This window comes from Mustela nivalis, assembly GCF_964662115.1.
Source record: "Mustela nivalis genome assembly, chromosome: X".
NCBI lineage: Eukaryota > Metazoa > Chordata > Mammalia > Carnivora > Mustelidae > Mustela > Mustela nivalis.
The window spans coordinates 73427592-73446304 of NC_139040.1; the positions used below are offsets into that span (position 1 = coordinate 73427592).

General features: G+C 40.8%; 1 protein-coding gene and 2 long non-coding RNA genes across 3 annotated transcripts in view; 1 reads left to right on the forward strand and 2 right to left on the reverse strand.

Moving 5' to 3' along the window:
* The window catches only part of MSN (moesin), an 81139-nt gene that overhangs the window by 55999 nt on the left and 6427 nt on the right, over positions 1-18713 (reverse strand). The gene's annotated exons all lie outside the window — the stretch shown is intronic.
* On the reverse strand, positions 461-4633 carry LOC309855552. The gene is made up of 2 exons (XR_014306854.1): positions 1659-4633; positions 461-1608 (listed from the first exon to the last, which is right to left on the reverse strand). It is a non-coding gene; the product is annotated as an uncharacterized lncRNA (long non-coding RNA).
* On the forward strand, positions 11816-18553 carry LOC309855553. Its single transcript, XR_014306855.1, has 2 exons — positions 11816-14553; positions 16043-18553. It is a non-coding gene; the product is annotated as an uncharacterized lncRNA (long non-coding RNA).

Here is an 18713-nt window from a genome sequence, read left to right on the forward strand (position 1 = left end):
CGAAGATTATTTGACCATAAAGTTGAGGGTCCATATCTGGGCTCTCTACTCTGTTCCACTGGTCTATGTGTCTGTTTTTGTGCCGGTACCATGCTATCTTGTTGATCACAGCTTGATAGTAAAGCTTGAAATCAGGCAACGTGATACCCCCAGCTTTGTTTTTCTTTTTCAACCTTTCCTTAGCAATTCAGGGTCTCTTCTGATTCCATACAAATTTTAGGATTGTTTGTTCCAGCTATTTGAAAAATGCCGGTGTAATTTGTATTGGAATGGCATTGAAAGTATAGATTGTTCTAGGCAGTATAAACATTTTAACAGTGTTTATTCTTCCAATCCATGAGCATAGAATGATCTTCCATCTTTTTGCGTCTTCCTCAATTTCTTTTGGGTATTCCATATAAAGTATCATGTCATCTGTGAAGAGAGAGAGTTTGACTTCTTCATTGCCAATTTGAATACCTTTTATTTCTTTTTGTTGTCTGATTGCTGTTGCTAGGACTTCTACTACTATGTTGAACAACAGTGGTGAGAGTGAGCATCCTTGTCATGTTCCTGATCTCGAAGGGAAGGTTGTCATCAGCTTTTCCCCATTGAGGATGATATTCGCTGTGGGTTTTTCATAGATAGATTTTATGAAGTTGAGGAATGTTCCTTCTATCCCTATACTTTGAATTGTTTTAATCAGGAACAGATGTTGTATTTTGTCAAATGCTTTTTCTGCATCAATTGAGAGGACCATGTGGTTCTTCTCTCTTCTCTTATTGATTTTTCTATCATATTGATTGATTTGCAAATGTTGAACCAACCCTGCATCCCATGGATAAATCCCACCTGGCCACTTTGGAAAACAGTGTGGAGATTCCTCAAGAAATTAAAAATAGAGCTTTCCTATGACCCTGCAATTGCACTACTGGGTATTTACCCCAAAGATACAGATGTAGTGAAAAGAAGGGCCATCTATACCCCAGTGTTCATAGCAGCAATGGCCACAGTTGTCAAACTGTGGAAAGAACCAAGATGCCCTTCAACAGATGAATGGATAAAGAAACTATGTCCATATATACCATGGAATATTATGTCTCCATCAGAAAGCATGAATACCCAACTTTTGTATCAATATGGATGAGACTGGAGGAGATTATGCTGAGTGAAATAAGTCAAGCAGAGAGAGTCAATTGTCATATAGTTTCGCTTACTTGTGGAACATAAGGAATAACATGGAGGACATGGGGAGATGGAGAGGAGAAGTGAGTTGGAGGAAATTAGAGAGGGAGATGAACCACGAGAGACTGTGGACTCTGAGAAACAAACTGAAGGTTTTGGAGGGGGCTGGGAGGTTGGGTGAGCCTGGTCGTGGGTATTATAGAGGGCACGTATTGCATGGAACACTGGGTGTGGTGCAAAAACAATGAATTCTGGAACACTGAAAAGAAATTAAAATAAATGAAATTAGTGCCAACCACAAAGTTCCAAGGCTAAAGACCTCTATTAGTAGTCAACACTGCACACAAGCCTTTCTCCTCTGGACTAGGTCTAGGATCCTCAGGGTTCAGTTAGTACTTCTCTCATAAGGAAGTGGTGAGAAAAAACAACCATTCAGAAGTCCACCTTCTCGGGGGTATAGCTCAGGGGTAGAGCATTTGACTGCAGAAATCCACCTTCTGACCTCCCACTCCATGCCCCGGATCCTCACATTTACCCCTTCTGTAGAAAAAAAGAAAGAAAAGAAAAATATGTATGTGTGAAAGCATATAAACCTTTAAATCAGCTACTACTAAGAACTGTGGGCTTCTGGATACAAGGGGTACCACTGATGGCCAATACTCAGATGTAACCCTTTTCTCCCCATTAGCTTCTAGATTCTTCCTTCTGGAGATGGAAGGTTTCCAGAGAATCTAGTCTGACTCAAGGGATAAATAGGAGAAGAAAACCCAGCAGTTATTGAATACCTGCAAAGTGTGGGGCAGAGTACTGGGTACTGAGAACACAAAGATTATGACAAGCCCTTACTTCAAAGGGTTCCCCATCTAGTAGTGAAAAGATATACTTATTGGGTCCCACAGAATGCAGTATGTGTTATATCCACCCTGAAGCTCCTAGTCACCTTTCTTCCCAAATAAAAAGTTCTTTTGGAGGCTGGTGGGTGAAAAGAAACCAAGATGTCCTCCTGGAATTGCCTGGGTCTCCACATTAAACACCTTCTTGGGCCCCAGGGAGGACTTGAAACATAATCCCCTTTCCTACCATAAAAGAAGCTTGTGGTGATGGGTATTAAGGAGGAGGACATGTGTTGTAAGGAACACTGGGTGTTATATGCAAATAATGAATCATTGAATGCTATATCACAAATGAATGATGTACGCTATGATGACTAACATAACATAAAAAAAATGCAATCCCAGACAATGGATGCATTATTTGAAAAGAAGAAGAAGAAGAAGAAGAAGAAGAAGAAGAAGAAGAAGAAGCAACCACCAACCTTCTACTCAAGGTGAGCAGACCCATGTCCACTGTCAGGGGAATATAACATTTCTGAGTAAATCACAGACTTTCAGAACAGGAATGGCCCTCAGAGATTAGGCAAACCAACTCCTTGTAGAACAGACTATGGCCCCAAAAGGCCAATGGTACTCTGGAAAGCTAGCAGCAGAGCCCAGACAAAACTCCATCTCTTCAACTCCAGAAGGGTGCTCTTCTCACAATTCCCCAGCACCTCCTCCATTCAACAAGTTGGACCAATGTTCATGATCCCAAGGTACAAACAAGATGCTACATTAGCTAGGTCAAAGCAGTCCCCAAACAATTCTCACTGCAGGCAACATCTATGTGTTCAGAAGTAAGGCAAAACCAAGTAAGTTACTGGCTCAACCAGGTGGAAAGCCTGACTAGACTTGAAAGCAGTGGTTTGACACTAGCAAAAAGGGTGACACAGGATACCAGCTACAAAACAAGAGCCAGGCTAGACCCCAAACGGGCAGAACATAAACAACTGACAGATGGCCATCCACACACCAATCTCAATTACTAGAATTCTCTCTAAACTTTATTCTTGATTAGTGATATATTAGAAGGAGAAACTAAAGGGAGGTTGAGCAACTATTGGTACAGGGGAAGTACCTCATGTTTAAGCCTGAAACTTCCTTTCTAGTCTTAGAACTCTGGCCTAACTATGACTAGAGCTTAAGTTCGGGCCTCGGTGAAACAACATTTATCTCCCCTTCCCATACTCCACCTTATGCAGAGTCTAAAGCTAAAGTCTTCTTGTTTCCCACTCAAGTCCTATCTCCCTTATTCATTAGCTGAGTAATTTTTGTAGAGTCTGTGTTCCCATATGAAAATAGGGGGACAATAATTCCTAACCTGCCAACTGGAGAGAGCTAATAAATATCAAATGACATAACACTGGTAAAAAGGGTTTTGACAGCTATGATGCATATCACAAACAGAGAATTATCAGTATTTGTGTTGGAGACCTTGTTTTTTTGTTGTTGTTGTTTTGCTTTGTTTTGTTTTTGTCCAGGCAAGGGATAAGTAAAGCTAGGAACACTGGAAAATAATTGCAGGGCAATACTAGCCAACCTGTAAAAGGATTCCTTCAATTCACATCTGTCAAGGTTGTTTTAAACAGGGAACTATGTGGAGAGCAGATAGCTATCCTTAATTTATAACTTCCTCCTAGCTTCCTCACCCAAGCATTCCTTTTTCTGGGCTGTTCAACAGCTAGAGGTTTCAGAAGAACTCACCTAGATGGGTCTCTAAAAGCTTTATCAAGATTTCTTCAGTCTTGGCTCCCTTGACAAAGGTTGAATCCCAATAGAGTGTGGAAAGGAGAACGGTTCAAACCCCCCTTGGAATAATGTAGAATGCTGGAATAATGTCCTATGTAGGACAATCTCATACATGGTCTCTTCTATCTCCACTCTTTGAAAGGATACCTCCCTCTGTCAATCCCAGTCTTATAAATTTGGTACCCCTATCTGAGTTCATAGCCTAGAAGGATGCTACTGAGGGCACAAATGGTCAGGAAAGTAGAAGCTTATTTCTTTCCTTGTTTCATAAGCCAAGTTCACTGTTTTCCTTTTGGTTAAAGTCAGTTATCCACATCAGCATAAGAGTAATACCCTATGCCAGTACCATGTTGTCTTGGTGATCACAGCTTTGTAGTAAAGCTTGAAATCAGGCAACACGATGCCCCCAGTTTTCTTTTTCTTTTTCAACATTTCCTTAGCAATTCAGGGTCTTATCTGGTTCCATACAAATTTTTAGGATTATTTGTTCCAGCATTTTCAAAAACGCTGGAGGAATTTTGATCGGGATGGCATTGAAAGTATAGATTGCTCTGGGCAGTATAGATATATTAACAGTATTTATTCTCCTGCACGAGCATGGAATTCTTTTTCATCATTTTGTGTCTTCTTCAATTTCTTTTATGAGCATTCTGTAGTTCCTCAAGTACTGATGCTTTACATTTTTGGTTAGGTTTATTCTTAGGTATCTTGTGGTCCTTGGTGCTATAGTAAATGGAATTGATTCTTTAAATTTCCCTTTCTGAGTTTTCATTGTTAGCATGTAAGAAAGCAACTGATTTCTGTAGATTGATTCTGTATCCTGCCACATTACTGAATTGCTAAATGAATTCTTGTAGTTTGGAGATGGAGTCTTCTGGGTTTTCCACATAAAGTGCCATGTCACCTGCACAAAAACACACACAGAGACCAGTGGAACAGAGTAGAGAGCCCAGATATGGACCTGCAACTCTATGGTCAAATAATTGACAAAGCAGGAAAAAATGTCCAATGGAAAAAGATAGTCTCTTCAATAAATGGTGCTGGGAAAATTGGACAGCTATGTATTGAGGAAACATGACCATTCTCTTACACCATACACAAAGATAAATTCAAAATGGATAAAAGACCTCAACGTGAGGCAGGAATCTATGAAAATCCTAGAGGAGAACATAGGCAGTAACCTCTTCGACACTGGCTACAGCAACTTCTTTCAAAACATCTATCAAAATGCAAAGGAAACAAAAGTGAAAATGAAGTTTTGGGACTTCATCAAGAACAAAACTTATGCACAGCAAAAGAAACAGTCAACAGAACAAAAAGGCAACCCACAGAATGGGAGAAGATATTTGCAAATGACACCACAGACAAAGAGCTGATATCCAAGATCCATAAAGAACTCCTCAAACTCAACACCCAAAAAAATGTTCATCATCATTAGCCTTCAGGGAAATTCAAATCAAAACTACATTGAGATACCACCTTACTTACACCAGTTAGAATGACCAAAATTAGCAAGACAAGAAACAACAAGTGTTGGAGAGGACGTGGAGAAAGGGGAATCCTCCTCTTACATTTTTGGTGGGAATGCAAGTTGGTGCAGCCACAGTATGGAGAATCCTTAAGAAATTAAAAATAGAGCTACCCTATGATCCTGCAATTGCACTACTGGGTATTTACCCCAAAGATACAGATATAGTGAAAAGAAGGGCCATCTGTACTTCAATGTTCATAGCAGCAATGGCCACAGTTGCCAAACTGTGGAAAGAGCCAAGATGCACTTCAACAGATGAATGGATAAAGTGCCCTTCAACAGATGAATGGATAAAGAAGATATGGCCCATATATACCATGGTATATTATGCCTCCATCAGAAAGAATGAATACCCAACTTTTGTATCCACATGGATGAGACTGGAGGAGATTATGATGAGTGAAATAAGTCAAGCAGAGAGAGTCAATTATCATATGCTTTCACTTACTTGTGGAGCATAAGGAATAACACAGAGGACACTGGGAGAAGGAAAAGGGAGTTGGGGAAAATCAGAGGGGGAGAAGAACCATGAGAGACTGTGGACTCTGAGAAACAAACTGAGAGTTTTGGAGGGGAGGATGTGGGGAGTTGGGTGAGCCTGGTGGTTAAGTATTAAGGAGGGCACATATTGCATGGAGCACTGGGTATGATGCATAATCAGTGAATCTTGGAACACTGAAAAAATAAAAAAAAGTTTAAGAAAATACAAACTATAAGCTTACTAAAAAAAATAAAAATAAATAAAAAGTATTTCCCAGAATAAAGTGGAAAAATAGCATTAAAAAAAAAAGTGTAGGGACGCCTGGGTGGCTCACTTCGTTGAGCAGCTGCCTTCGGCTCAAGTCATGATCCCAGCGTCCTGGGATCGAGTCCCACATCGGGCTCCTTGCTCCGCAGGGAGCCTGCTTCTCCCTCTGACTCTGCCTTTCACTCTGTCTGCCTGTGCTCGCTCTCACTCTCTCTCTCTTACAAATAAATAAAATAAAAAAAAAAGTGTAATACCCTACGGACAACTCAGCAGTAGCACTCTAACCACTTTATGTCTGGGAAATTGTTTGGACTTTATTTCCCTAACTAATTATTCTCGTTTGGACTGTAAGAAGAGCAAAGAGAGTTTGCATTCCCTGGGCTTACATGGCTTAGGAAAGCCAGTGTAGGTAACTGGAAGAAGAAAGTAGCAACATGGACGGGACTGGAAGAGATTATGCTGAGTGAAATAAGTCAAGCAGAGAGAGTCAATTATCATATGGTTTCACTTATTTGTGGAGCATAACAAATAGCATGGAGGACAAGGGGAGTCAGAGAGGAGAAGAGAGTTGGGGGAAATTGGAAGGGGAGGTGAGCCATGAGAGACTATGGACTCTGAAAAACAATCTGAGGGTTTTGAAGGGGTGGGTGGTGGGTGGTTGGGGTACCAGGTGGTGGGTATTATAGAGGGCATGGATTGCATGGAGCACTGGCTGTGGTGCAAAAATAATGAATACTGTTATGCTGAAAATAAATTTTTTAAAAAAGTGTTGTTATGGTTAGTTGAGAGCTGATTATATGGCAATGCATCACTGGTCCTGGATGGTTTATAAATGAGTTGTTTCACGGGAATGAACTCTTCCTAGTAACCGAGGCTTACCCTTTTAAGGATAACCATTCTTAATGATGAGGTTAAAGTCTTTCATCCACTGGGACTCTACTACCTTTGTCAACAGAGGCTGTTAAAACGTGACTTAAGCATCTCTGAGGACTTGAATCCTGTATGTTTATTTTCTACAGAATTAACATTTGAGGGTTTTCCAATTTTATCTTATCCAAGTTTCCCACAAACTCTGAGGCTAGCATTATCATCTCCACTTTACTAATGAAGAATGGGAGGCACAGGGAGGTTAAGGGACTTCCCTGAGGTCACACAACCAATATGCTAAAATACAGAACTTCTTGCAAGCTTGGCCTACAGTAAATACCTGAAGATATTTTTGACCCAAGTAGCCCAAAGAATAAAGTATCCCAAGTGTCATCTCCTTTCTCTTTTTGGAGCTTTCTCTCAGAGCCTTGCTCTCCTTGCTCCATAAGATTCAGAAAGTTCCAATCACTCAGAATCTTCAGGCAGCTTCCTGTTTATCTAAAGAAGAAGGCGATGGCACCTGCTGCAGCCTGTAGGTCTGTCTGAATCAAGGTTAACCTCTGGTGTCAGAGGCTTTAGGATTAAAGGCTGGACAAGCAGAAACTCTGTTCCATCCACTATGAAAGTCTGGGAACTAAGAAACAAGAGAAGGGAGGGGCATGCCATGAGTGGGCAGAAGATATCTTGCATATCCGGGAATTTCTGCTTGTCCTCATTGGGTCTGGCTCCTTTCAACATGATCAATATCTTCAAGCTAGCAAGCTTCTAAGACCAGGGGCAGCTACTAGGCTAAATTTGTTTTCAAAATACAGTGTATATATATTTTTGTAATTCAAAAATCACTATTTTCCTCAACTCTTCAACCAGATGGCTTAATTATAACTGAATACTCTGCAAAGTTCCACTTTTCTGCAACCTGAACAAGATCCCTGATACCTATGAGTGGTGGGGAGGATTCTAATCCAACTTCAATGCTCTTCTCTGGTGAGAACTGGAAAGGCATGTGACCACCACCACTACCCCACCTACTACGCACACACACACACACACACACACACACACACACAGCTACTTTCCTTAACCTTAAACAACTAAGGCAGCTAGAGGTCTTCTAGGAAACAGGGTTCTCAGTCAGGTACTGTTTGGACTCAAGCTACTCCAAAGTGGCAAAAATGCAAGAGAAAGGGTCCACATAAAACAGAGGGAAGTGGTTTACCTACTTGCTAGGCATTCCACTAAGATTATTTACACACAGATGAAAGCACAGCAATCTTGAGATGAGGGGCTTGGAAAGGGAAATAACTTTCCTCATCCTATCCTTCATGCTAACAGAATGGTCCACAATTCCTGCCTTCTCCAAGAAGCCTTTCTTTCTCTGGCAGGTAAATAAAATATCTTCTTCATTTTCCACTAAACAAAGAATATGGGTCCTTTTCTTTCATGTAGATTTTATATGTTCCACCCATTTGATAACTTGCTTATTAATGAGTTCATCATATAGACATTAAAACATGATTTGACATGAAAAGATGGCCACCACAAAATAAGTAAAAAAATGCAGAACAGTATGGATTTGTGTTATGCATGTATTCAAAATCATATGTGTATAAATACATTTACAAAGGACTGTAAGTTCAGATAAATGGTTGTTATCTCCAAAGAATAGTCAGGTCAGAAGACAAGGAATTCTCCTTTTTTTGTACTATTTCATTTCTCACAGCAAATATATCTTAGTTTCATAATAAAAAAAGCCAAATCATAAATTGTAATAGTCTTTTAAACTATGCCCTACCAAGCAGCACAGACTGTTAATATACCCTATATGGTATCTATCTCAGCACTTTAAGAACAGATGGAGAAATTATTTAAAGACAAGATGACCTTCAGAGGAACTTACCTATTTTGGAGCACCCAACTGTATCTAGTAGGCTTCAACCTAAACCTCCCGAATGCTAGCCACACCTTACTCTCAAAAATGGGTAGGAAAAAGAGTACCTTCTATTGCTCCCCTGATTAGCTGACTTTGATTAAAATATGCCCAATTCTGCAAAGAATTGCCGTTCTGGGCCCTAAGGCAGCAAAGGTAATGGTGGTGGCAGTGGTGGTGGCAACAGTGGCAACAGGAGAACACAGATGTTGAGTGCCCCAAAATGATGATCTATAGATCTTCCCTGCTATCTTCCTTAATCTGTGCCTGGTCCTGCCCATCCCTGAGCATAGGAGTCAACTCAATCCCTAAACCTCAGGAGCACATACCTCTAAGAATTAGATAATACAAGGCATCCCTGCCTGCTGGCTATAGCACAGTGAGCAGCACACACACACACAAAAAATTAAATTTAAAAATTGGGTAGGGGTTAATTATAAAACTGGGTGGCTCAGATGGTTAAGCATCTGCCTTAGGCTCAGGTCATGAGCTCCAGGTCCTGGGATCAAGCCCCACGTTGGGATCCTGGCTCATCATGGAGTCTGCTTCTCCCTCCCCCTCTGGCTCTCCCCTTGCTTGTGCTCTGTCTCTGTATCTCTCTCAAATGAATAAATATAAAAAATATTTAAAAATTGGGTAATGTTTCAAATATGTACTCCAGAACCAAAGTGTAGGTTGCTTCACAAAGGCATATAGAAATGTCTGCATGGCTGCTATAGAATCCACCAAAAACTTTGATTCAAATATTCTCCCTTGTGATGCTACCAATATTTTGTGAAGACATAAAACAGTGAATGGGAATTGTCTGTGAACTAGCTGACTGCTCACAGGTAAACAGGTTCTCTAAGGTACACAAGAGGGACTACTCCTCCCCATTCCTTGGCACTACTCAGCTTCTTCCAGGGCCCAGCTGGGTTTATATTAGGTAATTTCCAGTGCACCACTGAAATTGTTGTTTGGCTTTTTAGTAGACTTAGTCAAAGAAGTCTGTGAAACACAATCCAACTTGACAATAGTAGCTATTAATGCATCTATTCAACATATATTTTTTGAGTCCCTCCTCTATGCCAGGCATTGTACTAGGTACTGGGATACAATGAGTAGTGGGAAACTCTCCCTGTTCTCATGAAGTTTGCATTCTTAGTGGCATAAGCTGATAGAATGAAAGGAACACACTCCTGAGAGTCCTGGCTTTAAGACCTGATTCTGTCCCTGACTATGGGACCTTGAGCAAGTCCTTCCCTTTGTTGTACTTTATAATTAATAGATCTTCCATAGGTTCAGATAATTTGTTTCCTCTATAAAACAAAGTCCTGGGTTACTTAAGGGTTTTCAAATGGCCACAACAGCAGCAAAAAGCCACAGTAGTATGTGGAGAAAACAAAACACATCCAAAGACCTTGAATCTGGCTTGGATGGTTGCCCATGAGCTATCTGCCCAAGACAGGTGGATGGGCAAACTATAATATATAGTCAGTGACAGACACAGATACCCTTCCTTCTATCCATGGCAGGTTTGGGGCCAGGAGGCCTGAAAGGTACCCAGCTTCACTGCAGCTTCTATAAATACCTCCACCTCCAGCTGAAAACTTCTACTGTAGTACCATCCATTTGATGTTAAAGAGCTAGAGAGAAGGTGGCACCTCCCTTTCCAGCCCCTTGGGGCTATTCTTGACTAGGGCCAGCTGGAGCCACCCTGCTTACATGAATGGGATTTCCCTGCATAACTTCTACTAAAGTACAAAGCTGTGGGTCTTGCTCAGGGAAACCATAGCATCTGTCTTTCTGGGCTCAGAAGCTTAATAGGGAACACACAAGGAAAGAACTTTAAGAGGACAACCAGAAAAATTCTGGGATAGCCTCAGCCTAACTTCCCTCCTCTGTACCCCACACCTCACAGAGCACTTTCAGATGCATTAGTGCCTGAAACTTTGCCATAACCCTAAGAAGTAGGGTGTTATTACTCTTTCCATATCACAGATAGGAAACTGAGATCTGGAATGTTTAAGAAGTTTGCACTGGTGGGTCAAGGCCAACAAAACTCTCTCAAGGAGCGTCTCTGCCCTGTAGGTGTTAATTATCTTTCCCTCCTCTAAGGTGTATTTTTTCTATTACTAGTGTCTTGTATGTCCTACTAGGTTCTAATTCAACACTCTTGGATCCCTTGCATACATTATTGCTGCTTCTCTCTCTCTATGTCTGCCACTGACTATACATTCTTCAAAGACCTGTCCATCCCTAACCACCTCCACCTGGACAAAGATCCCCTTCTTGAGGCAGAGTAGTTAGAAGTTTTCAAGTCCATGAGTTTACTGAAGGAAAAAGTCTGAGAGCCTAATGGCTGCAACACCACATGTTAAATATCATAACAGAAGTTCTTATAAAGGAAGTACAGTCCACACACAGAGGATGGTACAACAAATACTAACTACCTAGGAGTATTAAAGAAAGTTTCCAGTGGAGGTGACATGGAGTGGAGGGAGGTGAAGAAGACACACTTGATGTTTCAAACTGAAAGGAAAGACATATGCTAGAGCTGAAAGGTATAAAAGGTATGGCTTACTTAGAAAACCTTGATCCCACAAACCCATAATATAGCATACATCTGGGGAGGTAAGTCCAGAGAGTAAGCTAGGATGGATCCAGGCATCAAATGGCTTTCTATATATTTATCATGCTAAGGGGTTTAGATTTTCTCTTCCTCACATTCACTGCAGTGTTATAAATACTGGCAAATGCTGGGACTAATCTAAATGACTCCCAAAAGAGTAATAGTAAATTATGGCATAGACATTGGATGAAATTTTATAAAACCATGAAAGTGTTCATTTTCGAAAACTAAGCAGCATTTACTTAAGCTTTTAGTGATATATTAAGTAAAGATAAAGTAGTAGTACTTTTTATATATATATAATGACTGCACAATGGAAAATTATTATATGAGCTATGACAAGAAATATAAATAAATAATACTTACTATGTTAAATGGTGGGGTTTGATGGAAGATTTCTCCACTTACTAAACTCTGTCATATGTCATGTTGTGTTTTATAAAAAGGGGAAATATAATGGCTAACAGACACATGAAAAAATGTTCAACATCACTAGCCATCAGGGAGATTCAAATCAAAACCACATTGAGATACCACCTTACACCAATTAGAATGGCCAAAATTAACAAGACAGTAAACAACATGTGTTGGAGAGGATGTGGAGAAAAGGGAACCCTCTTACACTGTTGGTGGGAATGTAAGTTGGTGCAGCCACTTTGGAAAACAGTGTGGAGATTCCTTAAGAAATTAAAAATAGAGTTTCCCTATGACCTTGCAATTGCACTACTGGGTGTTACCCCAAAGATACAAATGTAGTGAAAAGAAGGGCCATTTGTACCCCAATGTTCATAGCAGCAATGGTCACAGTCACCAAACTGTGGAAAGAACAAAGACACCCTTCAATGGACAAATGGATGAAGAAGATATGGTCCGTATATACTACAGAGTATTATGCCTCCATCAAAGAAGATAAATACCCAACTTTTGTATCAACATGGATGGGACTAGAAGAGATTATGTTGAGTGAAATAAGTCAAGCACAGAGAGTCAATTATCATTTTGTTTTGCTTACTTGTGGAGCATAAGGAATAACACGGAGGACATAGGGAGATGGAGAGGAGAAGGGAGTTGGGGGAAATGGGAGGGGGAAATGAGAGACTGTCAACTTTGAGGAACAAACTGAGGGTTTGGCAGGGGTGGGAATTTGGGTGAGCCTGGTGGTGGTTATTATGGAGGGCACGTATTGCATGGAACAGTGGGTGTGGTGCATAAACAATGAATTCTGGAACACTGAAAAGAAATTTAAAAAAATATATTTTTTTTAAAAAGGGGAAATATAAAAATAACTACTCTTCTTCCATTTGACTCCTCTTTTTCCTTCTCACTCATCCACCTGCTTGCTTACTCTCCTTCATGAACAGTTATTCTACTCTACCACCTGAGAGGTCTCTAGAAAGGAAAGGCTGACAACAAGGTGGCTGTACCCAGCAGAAAGCTCCTACACAGCCTGGAGGATATTTCAGCCCAATTTTGAGGAAGAATCTTCCACCCAAAAGCACTACCTAGCTCTACCCAACTAAGTCTTCTTCAGTTAAGCTGTCTAGGAACTTGTTCCCAAAGGAAGACAAATACCAAAATACTTCTATTATAACCTCCCTACTGGGAACTCAGGGTAAGTGAAGATCAAATTTGTGGACAACTCCTAGGTGGTTGATATCCTTTATTCATAAATAATAACTATACAAAATGTCATAAAGAGGAAGAAGAAGATGGGTGAAAACAAATCCAGCCAAGACCACATAATTTCTAGGAACTTGCTTATGCCATATCAGCCCATTAGGCCTTGATGGGAAATTCAGAAAATACTCTCTTTTGATCCACAGGTCTAACACCAAAGAAAGCCATATTCGCAAAATACAGGGCCAGTTGAAGGCTCAACACCAGGCATGTGGCAATCTCCCTTAAAAATTCCTCCCAAGCCCACATCACCTAGCTCTCCCCATGCAAGGGCAATATAGATATCAGTGACTCAGACAGAGGAAAAGGAAGGGGACCTTCCTTTTAAGGTCTTAATTTAAGACTTGGCCAAAAGCAACTTCATAGCCCTAAGAAGAGGGATGTTGTGGAGGAAGGGAGTAAAGGAAGTCAAATCTCATTTGCATTCAGTTTTGGTTTGTTTCTTCGCCTCCCCCTTCCCTTGTGGAACAATGACCAATTCCAGGGTCTTCTATTCTTCTTGGATTCACCAACGACCTAAAATAGCCAGCAATTGTGGTTTGCAGGCTGGGCTCCAAGGCCCCACCCAAGGCACTTAGCCAACAGTTGTCTCTCCAAACCAGGATGCCCACAGTGAGTTCTGGGGTAGGTGGATCAAAAACCTAGTATAAGCAGAGCTCACTGAAATAAAGAGGGTTACTTACGCATGGATAGTTGGGGGCAAAAATAATGTTCCCAGTGTCATTGTAAAGAAAGGACAACTTCTCCAAATAGTCACTGCTCTCTCTTTTGTTAACGCTCTTTCCAAGAAGCCTTATTATCTTCTTAAAGATTGAGCACAAATAGTAAGAATTTCAGGAAAAACCAATGTTCTTTTTAAACAGATATTGAGACTATAGTCCACAGAAATGACTTGCTCAAGGTCACACAGGCAGAGACTAAGAAGCAGATATCCTTTTTAAGTATACTATTTTTTTCATTGCACCATTTCTATTAAAAAGCATTAAGAAAAAAACCACCCAGACAGTATGTCAAGGTTTAAATGTCAGAAAGTTCAGCTCTTTTAACCTAGGGCTAGAAAACTCAGAACTGAGGATGGGAGGCAGAGTGACATCAGACCCATTCCACTCAGGAGAGCCAAGTCAGAAGCTTATGCATACAAAGGGCACACAAAGAATTTATTAACTGGAAGGCTTTACCTACTCCAAAGGAATGGTTTAAGATGCTGAGGGGGCCAGGATGACCCCGGCCTCCCCCAACACTCTGAGCCTTTTTAGGTTAAGCAGGACTACCTAGGCTGTCAGAGATCAAAATAAGAAGCTAGACAGAGGTGACCAGACTGGGTCAAAAGAGCTTGCAGAGATTAAAAAAAAAAAAAAAAAAAGAAAGAAAGAAAGAAAGAAAAAAATGAAGACAGAAATCACAGTTATTTGGACACATAGATCAATGGAACAGAATAGAGAGCCCAGAAATAGACCCTCAAATCTATGGTCAACTCATCTTCGACAAAGCAGGAAAGAATGTCCAATGGAAAAAAGACAGCCTCTTCAATAAATGGTGCTGGGAAAACTGGACAGCCACATGTAGAAAAATGAAATTGGACCATTTCCTTACACCACACACAAAAATAGACTCAAAATGGATGAAGGACCTCAATGTGCGAAAGGAATCCATCAAAATCCTTGAGGAGAACACAGGCAGCAACCTCTTCGACCTCTGCCGCAGCAACATCTTCCTAGGAACAACGCAAAAGGCAAGGGAAGCAAGGGAAAAAATGAACTATTGGGATTTCATCAAGATCAAAAGCTTTTGCACAGCAAAGGAAACAGTTAACAAAATCAAAAGACAACTGACAGAATGGGAGAAGATATTTGCAAACGACATATCAGATAAAGGACTAGTGTCCAGAATCTATAAAGAACTTAGCAAACTCAACACCCAAAGAACAAATAATCCAATCAAGAAATGGGCAGAGGACATGAACAGACATTTCTGTAAAGAAGACATCCAGATGGCCAACAGACACATGAAAAAGTGCTCCATATCACTCGGCATCAGGGAAATACAAATCAAAAACACAATGAGATATCACCTCACACCAGTCAGAATGGCTAAAATCAACAAGTCAGGAAATGACAGATGCTGGCGAGGATGTGGAGAAAGGGGAACCCTCCTACATTGTTGGTGGGAATGCAAGCTGGTGCAGCCACTCTGGAAAACAGCATGGAGGTTCCTCAGAATGTTGAAAATAGAACTGCCCTATGACCCAGCAATTGCACTATTGGGTATTTACCCTAAAGATACAAATGTAGTGATCCAAAGGGGCACATGCACCCGAATGTTTATAGCAGCAATGTCCACAATAGCCAAACTATGGAAAGAACCTAGATGTCCATCAACAGATGAATGGATCAAGATGATGTGGAATATATACACAATGGAATACTATGCAGCCATCAAAAGAAATGAAATCTTGCCATTTGCGACAACATGGATGGAACTAGAGCGAATCATGCTTAGCGAAATAAGTCAAGCAGAGAAAGACAACTATCATATGATCTCCCTGATATGAGGAAGTGGTGATGCAACATGGAGGCTTAAGTGGGTAGGAGAAGAATAAATGAAACAAGATGGGATTGGGAGGGAGACAAACCATAAGTGACTCTTAATCTCACAAAACAAACTGAGGGTTGCTGGGGGGAGGGGGTTTGGGAGAAGAGGGTGGGATTATGGACATTGGGGAGGGTATGTGCTTTGGTGAGTGCTGTGAAGTGTGTAAACCTGGTGATTCACAGACCTGTACCCCTGGGGATAAAAATATATGTTTATAAAAAATAAAAATTAAAAAAAAAAAAAAGAAAACACAGTGAAATAAAGTTGCTTTTAAAACCTTAAAAAAAAAAAGAAATCACAGTTATTCCAGAGCCCTCCCATCCTTCTCTCTTCTCTCCCACCTCTCCCTCACCTCCATCAAAGAGCCTCAACCACCCACTCTAAGCAAGCCCTATACTAAGGCAAAAAAAAAAAAAAAAAAAAGTTTGCAGGTGGCACTACATAAACTTGAGAAAGGCATTCTCTGTATCAAAAAAGAACAGGGGACTAGTTGAGGTGGTAAAGGGCATTTGAGGGGGGAAAAATACCAAATAAGGCATACTTGACTGGTAAGGAATCATCAGGAAAGGTTCCAAAAGCTGACGTCACAGGGAGGAAGCGTTTAGTCATTGGTTTCCTCTGGCAACTGGCCTGAGGCCAGGAGGCAAACTCCCAACCTTAGGAAAATGCCCAGGCTATGGCAAAGAAAAAGATAACCAAAAGAGGTTTTCCCCAAGCCCACCCTCAGGCTCTTCTGGAGCAGCTTTTCAAGTACCAACAGAGAGGTATAGCATAACTCTGAAGCAAATTGCCAGATGTTCTCACTAAGCATATTCCAGATCCACCATGGTCCAGGTGCCAAGAGGAGTAAGAAACCTGAGGAAGAGGCCTCTGATCTACTCTGGTTACGTATGTTTGTTATTATTGACAGTCTCATGTTAGAGAAAAGAAAATTTCAAAGGCACCCTTCAACGGATGAATGGATGCCTCAAAGGCAAAGAGGTTAAGTGACTTTTGTTCTCGGCATAGGAATTTCTGAGTTATTAATATCCCAGGTATATCAGCAAGGATGTTTGGAGAGGAGTTTTGCTCACTTAAAACCCTTGAAGATAGTAGTGGGATGCCTGGGTTGCTCAGTCTGTTAAGTGTCTAACTCTTGATTTCAGCTCAGGTCATGATCTCAGGATCATGAGATTGAGCTCCCCAGTGGGCTCCAGTCTCAGTGAAGAATCTGCTTGAGATTCTCTCTTTCTCCCTTGGCCTCTCCCCCTACTTATGCCTCTCATACTCTAAAATAAATAAATAAATAAAACATTTTTTAAAATACCCTCAAAGATCACAAAGGTTTGTACAGCTTAACTGATGACACTTAAATAGATGACACTATTACCTTGAACCCCGTCCTACAACTCCATCTCAGATTAGTCATTAGGCCCTGACTGATACTCTGCCACACAAAATATCTACATGGGCAACAAAGACAACAATATTTATTTCAGTTAACTCACCCAATTCTAGAAAACCCAAGGTGAAGTCTTCCCCAACAAACTCCTTCAGAACTATTGGCTCTAACTGACCTTACAAAGAGTAACTTGGTCTATGCTTACAGGTACTCTGTCACTGTCCTTGAAACACCTCAATGATTCCTTCATTTTAGACAAACTCACTTTCTTTTTTTTAAGATTTTATTTATTTATTTGAGAGAGTGTGTAAGCATGAGCTGGGGGAGAGAGAGAGAGAGAAGCAGACACCCCACTGATCAGGGAGCTCAATTCAGGGCTTGATCCCAGGACCCTGGGATCATGACCTGAGCTGAAGACATATACCTAACCAAATGAGCCACCCAGAATCCCCCAAAATCACTTTCAAGAGAGCACTGGACTAGGGTTTACGTCCATGTGCCAAAACCACGTCCTCTCCCACTCAGAACAGTCCCTGCTCCCAAGTATACACTTCCTTCAAAGCCCTGTTCATGTCTCATTACACCCCCTTCTCAAAATCTACAGAAAATGCCATGTAAAATTTATTTTTGTCAAAATGTTTTTAAGTGAGTTAGCCCTAAATCTCCAATTAAATAGGAGATCTATGAAGGCAGCTCCATTCATTTATGTGTTTCTCTCATAGTAAATAGTACCTAGTAAACACTCAATAAATGGTGAGAATACAACTGCCTGCTTTCTTTCTTACCCTTCTTATACCTGGCACAACGTTGGGCATATAATAGTTCAGTTCCATAAGTAATCATAACAAACATTTGCATCTAACTTAGTAGATGCTAGGCACAGCTCTAAGCACTTCACAAAAATTGCCTCATTTAAGCCTCAGAACAACACTATGAAATAGGCACTACTATTATCTTCACTTTACAGTTGAGGAAAATGAGGCACACAAGGTAAGTAAATTGCCCAAGGCTGCACAACTAATTGGTCACAGAGCTCAGATTTGAGTCTAAGCAGTCTGATTCCAGAAGCTGTGTTTTCCCCACTACTCTATGCTACCTTTCTATTAAGTCATGAAAAGGAATTTTTTTAGCTCTCTACCTACCTTAGGCTTGGCCTACAACACCTAGAGGTGAGTAGTGAGGAGCTGAGGCCAGGAGACTCCAGTCTGAATTCAAATATCTGCTACAGCAGCAACTACTTCGACCAAAGTACCATAATGTTCTCCTAATTCATGGAACAGGTCAAGCTGGAGCATTGAGTCAGATACAGAGATGTCAGAACTCAAAATTTAAGAAGGCAAAGAGAAAGCAATAATGTGGGTGAGGAGTGAGCAGGAAGAGAAAACAGTCATTCTGGGGCCCCAGAAAAACTGAGTCACCCACTGACTGAAACCTGCTACAGCAGAAGCTATTTAGGGGAACTCTGCTGCAGCCATCTTGTTAATTTAATCACCACAGAACCAATTCTCTGGAAGTCTGTGTCACCTTGGTGAATAGTCATTCTTCCAAGATAGGCAAGTTAGTGAGAGACCACTAACTTAGTAACTGGGAA